Source organism: Chenopodium album, chromosome 1, assembly GCF_948465745.1.
Source record: "Chenopodium album chromosome 1, dcCheAlbu1.1, whole genome shotgun sequence".
NCBI classification, from domain to species: Eukaryota; Viridiplantae; Streptophyta; class Magnoliopsida; order Caryophyllales; family Amaranthaceae; genus Chenopodium; species Chenopodium album.
Genome location: NC_137834.1, coordinates 53,600,809 through 53,609,624, shown reverse-complemented (window position 1 = coordinate 53,609,624; position 8,816 = coordinate 53,600,809). Strand labels below are relative to the sequence as shown.

General features: G+C 38.2%; 1 non-coding gene across 1 annotated transcript; it reads right to left on the bottom strand.

The window, feature by feature from the left end:
* Positions 1 to 7,999: 7,999 nt before the first annotated feature.
* On the bottom strand, positions 8,000 to 8,107 carry LOC145565256 (small nucleolar RNA R71). The gene has a single exon (XR_014094998.1). It is a non-coding gene; the product is annotated as a small nucleolar RNA R71 (small nucleolar RNA).
* Between the last annotated feature and the right edge of the window lie 709 nt (positions 8,108 to 8,816).

Below are 8,816 nucleotides of genomic sequence, written 5' to 3'. Positions count from 1 at the left end.
ATACTTACGTTTCATGCATAGCTAAGGAGGCAAATTATAAATCACTAGAAGTATCGGCCATGTGCTGTGTTGGGTACTAAGAGTGCCAAATGGATTCATCCCGTCCGTGCACAACCCAAGCCTTAAATTTTTGACTTCATAACCAAATTCCTCAAACTTCAAATCAATGTTCTTCCACTGTGGAGAGTCAGCTGGAAGCTTCAGCATTCCGTTTTTCTTTCTTCCCTATGCATGTCACCTCAAGTTTTTAACGTCTTTTGGTATTGAGAACAGACTCTTAAACCTTGGAATAATGGGAAGATACCACAACACCTTGGTAGGAGGTCCCTCCGTGCCAGGATTGCAACTCATGTGCTTTTACCGCGACCGCTTGCATCGTGGACACTCCTGCAATTGTTCATACTCATTTCGATACAAAATACAGTCATTAGGACATGCATGTATCTTCTTATACTCCAAACCAAAGGGACACATGAGCTTCTTTGCGTAATAGTAAGACTTAGGAATTTCATTCCCATCAGGCAACATATCACTTAATGCGGTTAACAAAGAAGTAAAACTGATGTCCGTCCACCCATGCTTCGACTTAATGTTGAAAAGTGTTAGCACGGCCGATAGTTTAGAGTATTTTTTGCACCCGGGATAAAAAGGGTTTTTGGAAGCCTCCGATAATAACTCAAACACTTCACCTTCAACACCATGCAACATCTCATCCACTTGTTCATCCTCGACCTCATCCGCTTGATCATCATCGGCTCCATCCTCACCATTATCAACAATATAGTCATCATTCTCGTATTCCTCGTCCACTTGAATCTCATTGCTTCTAACACGCACATCATTCCGATCAAGATCCCGACTGTACTCTCCACTTTCTCCGTGCCAAATCCACACATGGTATAATTGCCTAAACCCACGACATAATACATGACCTCTAATGATTTCAACACTATCGACCACATTCACATTATTACAATCAACACAAGGACAATAAAGGCTTTTGCCACCCAGTTTGCGTTGATAAGCTAAAGCCCTCTCGCAAAACTCTTGAACCCTATTCCAAAATTCCAATGTATCGCGTCTACCATACATCCAACCACGATCCTTCTCCATTTAGTAAATTGTCTCTAAACATATATAGCACCATATAATTTATAATGTGTAAGTGCTACATATTTTATGTAAATCAAATTCAAGTACAAAACGTGAATATACCATTCATATAGTGAAAAAATGCATGTTTTCAAAGGGTCCTTATCACTCCAACCTAACCCATCCTTGATTGTCTACTCTCACTAGTGAATGTATGTCAACTTTCCAATTTTAAGGAAAATCCGGCAGCATTTCCCCCTAGTTCTCCAAGTACACGATGTAGATAATTAATTACCCACATATGTACCCAGAGAACATAGTGAGGAAATGGTAAGCCAAGATGTTCCTTAAAATCGAAAAGAAAACATACATTCACCACCTAAGTGAGAGTACACATTCAAGAACAGTCCCAACCGGGGACTATTCAAGACTTTCTCCTAATGAGAAAGCCTTGAACGGGTATCTAGGCATATGATGATGCAAGTATTCTATATATTGTTGTATTTATTTGCAATTAAACAATACACAAGTTGCAATTTCATGAATAAACTTTTATTAAATGGATAAATAGAAATAAATATAGCTAAGTAAAGTTTATAAGTCATACCAATATAGCAACTACCCACTTGAGCTCAATATGTAGTCCTCAAGCTAATTAAACTCGTGCTTCAATTCACATATTAATCTATATATTAAAAAAACAAAAATTAGCAACGTCACTAATTCTCTAATTAATATATTCACAATTCTCTAATTTATTCACAACTAATTAAGTGGCAATATCACTATTTATTTCTCTAATTTATGCACAATTCTCTAATTTAATCACAATTCTCTAAATTATTCACAAATCTCTAATGTAATCACAATTCTTTAATTTATTCACAATTTTCTAATTTATTCACAACTAATTAGTAGCAAGGTCACTAATTCTTTAATATATTACAATTACCCATTAAAACAACCTAAAATTACACATTAAAACATACAAAAACTCAACTAATTAAGTAATATTCTTACTAATCTCTATTATATTCATAATTACTCATTAAATCAACCTCAAAATAACCCTTTAAAACATACAAATTTTTCAACTAAGGAGCAAGGTAATGCAAAATTACTCTAATCTATAATATGTATTCAAAATTACTCTAAATATACAAAATTACTCTAATGTGTATTATGTATTCAAAATTGCTAAATAAAAATAAACAACCAATGAAAAAATTAAAAAAATTAGGGTAAAATTATATATATACATTCCTTGCCTTTAATTTTCTTAACAATAATTGTTCAAAATTCTATTGAAAAGAATAGAATTACATATTTCAAAATAATTTTTCAATTTTTAACAAAAAAATAAAAACTTACCCTAAATTAGTTGGAGGTGGAAGAAGCTAAGGGGATGAGAGATTGAGGACGACCCTCGCGCTGGTGGAGGTAGCAGCGGTTGTGCGCACTAGTGGAGGCAGCGCGGAGGTGGAGGCGGTGCGCGCTGGTGGAGGGAACAGCGCGGAGTTGGAGGCGGTGCGCTACTGCTCAATTGGAACAATGTTGGTGGCTGGAGGCCAGTGAAAGACAGAGAAGGGCATGGAAGGGAAAAGACAAGGGCTGGGGAGAATTAAGGGCGGTAGTTTTTGACAATTCGTACAATGCTGGTGGTGTTTCAACTCGTACAAGGGCGGTGTTTCAATTCGACAATTCGCACAAGGGCAGGGGAGAATTAAGGGCGGTGTTTCAATTCGAACAATGCTGGTGGCTGGAGGCCGGTGGCCAGTGAAGGTGGCGGCTGTGGTGGAGGGAAAAGGGGGAGGTTCGTTGTTCTTCAATTCGTCTCTAATGTCGGGTTAGAAAGGAATGAAAGAGAAAGAGAGGAAGGAGAAGAAAGAAGTAGGAAACTAAGGCCGCGTTTTTTATCTTTTGAAAAAGACCCGGTTTGATTGGCACCGGTTCAAACCGGTGCCTATTTTATTTTTGGCACCGGTTTGAGTTGAACCGGTGCCTTTTGCCTGTGTTTAAACACCCGCCCAATTTTGGGCCGATTTTTGGCACCGGTTTGGCTTGAACCGGTGCCATATGGGGGGTGCCTAATGCTATTTTTCTACTAATGAAGGGACAACGATAGGCAACAACGATTGACCCGTGAAGGTTACATCCCATTCATAATCCATGAGATCACTTACTCTATATGGTTCGGAACCACGAAAGGAGGATCGGGGATGATGATACGAAGTGAGTCATGGAGTCACATTCGCCCGTATTGGCCTCTACTCGATTCTTATAGTGAAAAATGATTCCTGCGATCTCAAAGTCATGCAAACAAAGATTCAATTTGCTCTAAACTATTATTATTCTAAATTGGTTGAATATTAATGCAACACATAATTCTTAAATATCGTGATCACTTGATTAAATAACAAGATTAAAAAGGAACCTAAACCGGTTGTCCAAATTATATATCTTATTAGTCGTGATTTTCAATTACATATTCCCTTTAACATGCAATATGGTGATCATAAATATTAATAGAATCAACATTAATATTGGAAGCAATTCAACAATAATTCCAACAATATAAAATAGTTAAAAAAATAATAGAAATAAAAGGAACATAATTCTTACTTTGATTCTGTTTGCTTGCAACTACAAAATAATAAACGAGTTAGTAATTTCAAGGAAATAATAATAAAATAATAATTAAATTAAATTAAATGAAGTAGAGTTGATTTGGGGCCAAACCCTCAAACAGTTCTACCTTTCACGCCTTGGCTTAAGTACAGAACCACGAGTAAAGTATGGACTCCTGGGAGTGCTTGTAGAAGGAATTTTGAAAGACGAAGGGTAGTCTAGTGTTTAGGCTAGAGCGTATAGGAGAGAAAAATAAAGAATTAATTGATGCCCCGTACATCAGAAATGAGGGGTATTTATAGAAAAAATGTGCTGAGGGAACACACGGAACCCTAAAATGATAAAAACCCTAAAAAAGTATACCGCGACACGGAAAAGTGTACCGTGACATGAGAAATCCCACCGTCAGACGGGAAACATTCCCGTGACACGGTGTACTTTTGTGTGACGCGGGAAATATATGCTGAAGGGGGGGAGAAAATGCGTTAAGGGTTTACGCGGAAAGGACACAAAAACCCCCGTGTCACAGCAGGTGTCCCGTGTCACGAGGAACCCCACCATCAGAAGGGAGAGTTTCCCGTGACACGGTGGACTGTTGCCGTGATGCGGGAGTTTTCAGTCCATTTTTCCGTCTAAATTCATTTTTAACCCTAATTTCGTATAGCATTTTATGTGCCGATTGATAATTTCGGGCCATTTTGTGATTTATTATTATTTGGGCTAAAATAAGAAAATATTTAAAATAAAATAAATTAAAAGTTTTGGGCCAAAATAAATAATAAAATAAAAGGGGTTTGGGCTGAAATTAAAAACTATGCTTTGACTAAACATCAAGATTGATCCATGGACTATTCAAAAATTAGATTTAATTAAATACGATTTTTTAAGCACTCTCGGGATTAAATACTGAACCCGACCAATAATGGAGGTGAAAGGTTGTTCATCATCGGGTTTGGTTTTACGGGAACATTTTTAGGTGTCTACACTTCAATTCCTCTTTCTTTTGTGTTCTTTTCCCTTTTGTGTCACAAACATGACTATGACAAGTTGAAATGATTTTGATTTGGAATTTGCTCATTCATTTGGATTGGTGTGCCTCTCATGATTATATGTCTTTGAATGCTTATCTTCCTAGTTGATGAGGATTTAGACGATTTGAGAATGCTTAGGGTTAAGTTAGACACATTTTAAGCTAAGGTAGCACTATTTAGAACTTTTTAGGACATTTGAACCCCAAGTTCACGGGAAAATGGTAAGATGGTGTAGCTTTCTATAGTGTATAGGATTCCCTTTTGTTGGTATTTGCTTATTTCCTATCCCGTGTGAGCTTCATTTGTTCTAACCTTAATCAATCGTGTGAGCAGCATTTAGGATCCTTAACTAAGCATATCTTAATCTTTGTGTTGGCCTCTAGCTCCCAAGATCGTGACCAAACAACTCTAGAGGAGGAAAAGGGCACTTCTTCTAATTTTTCTTTGTTTTCCTTGTGTTTGGTTACAAATTTTGTTTTCATTTTTTCATCAACTTACTTGCTAACCAATTTGAGCCTTATTTCCCTTTCTTGACTTAACCATATTCCAAACCTATCGGTCTATGTTCTACCAACCCTTGTAGTTAGTAAAGCATTGGCTTGTGAGGTTTGAGTTTTATGAGTGTTGGATATGAGCAAGAAAGATGTTTAAATTGGTTCGAGTATAGTTTTGAAAGTTGAACAAGAAAAGAATATTCCAAGAAATCATTAGTTCTTTATGCTTAGCTTAGGTTTGTCTCTTGCAACCATGAGCATCTTATAACGTGTTTTCCCTCTTTAAATTGAGAAAGGTAAGTATTCTTTGATGAATGTCTCTACGTTTGAGTCCAAATGGAGGATTTCCTACCTTGAGGCTTGATTGGTTTTCATAAACCATGTCATGTTATGTTTGTTGTGTTTGTCTCTTTGTTCTAGTTTTCCTTGCTTGAGGACAAGCAAGAGGCAAGTGATGGGGATTTTGATGAGTGGAATTTATGCCACTCTTTTATCCTTTTTCTCTAAGGATTCTACCCTCATTTGCACTTGTTTGAGCCTTTTCTAAGCTTTCTACCTTAGGTTTGCTTTCTTTTATCCCTTCTCGTGTTTTCTTTCCTTTTCCCCTTTTCTTTGGTTTTCTTAGTGTTCCTTCGTTGTTTTATAAGTTATTGGCCCTGTTGGATGAACCTATAGATGCACATCGATCTATGGAAGGGAAATGAGATGCTCAAGGAGGGTGTGATGGCCATGTAGGAGCCACGGGCGCGGAGCCAAGGGTCGCGAATCTTTTTGTTTAAGATTGATAGGACTCTCGGAGATGCCGTGCCACGCCCTGGAACAGGTCTCTCCTCCTTGACCTGCGAGCGCGACACCTGAAGCCGCGGACGCGGAGTACCAAGGACCTTTTTTCCCCTGATTTTATACCACGACCTCTCCTACTTTCAGCCGCGGGCGCAGTATCGGATGCCGCGGGCACGGGATGCTGGGTTAAGCAGCTCCGTACCAGTTTGGAGATTGCGTGGCTGCTTGTTAGGGGGCTCTCCTTCGTGTTTTATTTGCTTCGTTTGTGATGCATATATATAGCCCCCTTTTTCAAGTTTGTAATTATCTTTTATCTTATCAACATTTAGCCCTAATCTTAGAGAGACAAAGTGGATTATTACTCAAGTTTCCTTAATTGTATTCAACTTTGGTCAAGTTTAATCTTCAATCAAGCAACACTTCAAGCTTTCATCTTTCATTAATCATCTCATTAGTAATCTCTAATCCTTTCTTTTAGCTTTATTTATTTTCCTTTTTGTTGCTTATTTTCATTTACCTCATTAGTTCATCTAGTTATTATTATCTTCATTGTTCTTAATCATGTTTTATTTTGTGTTTCATGAGTTTATTTCTAGTTTTGATATTATGTTTAATCTATCTTCTCTAGGCCAATTTCTTGGCTAGGGGAAGGGGGTAGCAAATATGTGTTGATATTGGATGGATGATGATGATTTTTGGTAGCTTGAGATTATTGTGGCACTTTATTTGATGTTTTCTAGTTTAAATGCATGAAAGTGATTTGAACTTAATTAAGATCATCTCTATATTAATGATTGCATAAGAATGAGTTGTTAAAGTGGAGTTTTATAGATTGTGCTTCTTTATTCTCTTTATTTGATTGTAACTAATAGGAAGCATGAGAATGATCCTAATTAGTAATGACCTTTTTCATTAATTTTCCTAGACTATTGCATGAGAGTGAATTGTTTAGGTAGAATCTTGTGTTCTTTGGCATGTTCAACATGATATCCATTATTGTTCCCCTCTTTCTAATAATGTTTGACACCCCAGTACCCCTAGCGTCGTTCTCTCTAGATTTTAATCATCTTTATCTTTGCTTGTTTGTAGTTTTAGTGCTTTTTATCCAAGAACCGACAAAAACATTCCCCTTTTTACTCTTGCATTAGTGATATTAATGTTGGACGAGTGAGCTTTCTTAGTGGTTCGAACCTTTACATGCCCCTACACTTGCATTAGGGTAGTTTAGGAATATAAATGAATAATTTGATTAGAGTATTAAATTAACGACCTATTTAACCCTCGATCAAATTTTGGCACCGTTGCCGGGGAAGCGGCTTGTTTAGCTTCTACATTTGCTTTTGTTAGAGTCATTTTACTTGCTTTTGTTTTTTGTTTTGTTTGTTTTATCATACTTGTCGTTGCTAATTGTTTTCTTAGCTCTGGTGAATGCTTAGGAGGTCCCAAGGACCACCCACATATCAAATTGACCACGAGATCGACCGAACTTTGAGAAAATTCTGTAGGCTTTATCAAGAAGAGGGAAGAGGTGTTGGTGCTATAGTTGATAGTGGGAGTGATTCATACTCTTCAAGTTCGCAAAGCGAACCAATGCTGGGACAAGAAGATGATGTTTTGTTTCGTGAGTTCGAAAATCCGGAAGATTAGGAGCTCTTAGGAGGGATTTTGCTACCTGTCACGGAAACCAACTTCACAATTCATCCCCAATATACTAAAATGGTCCAATCGGAGCAATTTTCCGGAAGTGCAAGTGAGGACCCCATTGAACATTTGGACTTATTCCTTGAGTTGTGCGCGATGATGCAAACTAATGAAGTTAGCCAAGACTACATTCGTATGCATCGCTTCCGGCAATCTCTCACCGGAAGAGTAAAGAAATGGCTAAAGCAAGTAAAGCCTAACTCTCTCACGACATGGAGGGAGGTAGTCAAGGCATTCTTGAAGCGGTTTATTTCCGAGGAAAAGACTGCCGAAATGAGAAGGAAGATCGCATCATTTGAGCAAGAAGCTTATGAAAGTCTTGGTGAAGCTTGGGAGAGGTTCAAAGAGTTGGTGCAAGAGTGTCCTCACCGTGAGAACAATCAAGGTTTGCTCATGCGTTTTTTCTACGATGGATTGGAGTCCATGTCTAGAGCCAATTTGGATGCCGGGCGGGTGGACAATTGATCAAGATCCCCCAAAATCACGTTGAAGCAAAAATCAAAGAGGTAGCAAAGAACTACTCTTGGGGGGGTTGAAGAAGGAATGCACCAAAGAGAGGTGGGATTTATGAATTGGAGAAGGTTGATCAATTGCAACATCAAATTGATCAACTAACACAAGGGCTTTCCAAGTTGAACACGAGTGTGAATGCAAGTGGAAGTGGTGGAGCAAGCTCCTCTCAAGTTAATGATACATCTTATTGTGGAGGTTTGAGCCCCGAGCATGTAGCGGCATACAACACAAGGCAAGATGGATTTAGAGGAAGCGGCGGTGGAGCAGCTTGGAGACAACCACCACCCGGGTTAGCATCTCAACCTCAACAATGGAACCAACAAGCTCAACCTTCCTAAAATACCAACCCTCAATACCAAATTCCACCTCCATCCCAACACCAAAACCCAAGAGGAAGCTACCCAAGGAACAACTAATACAACAATCAAACCCAAGTGCCTCAAAGAAATCAAGAACAAGCACCTCAAGCGGTGCTCACACAAACTCAACTCCTTCAAGCCATGCATTAACAAATGCAAACTTTTGGGCAACAAATGCAAGAAATAGGAGCTCATAACAAGATGGTTGATTCACA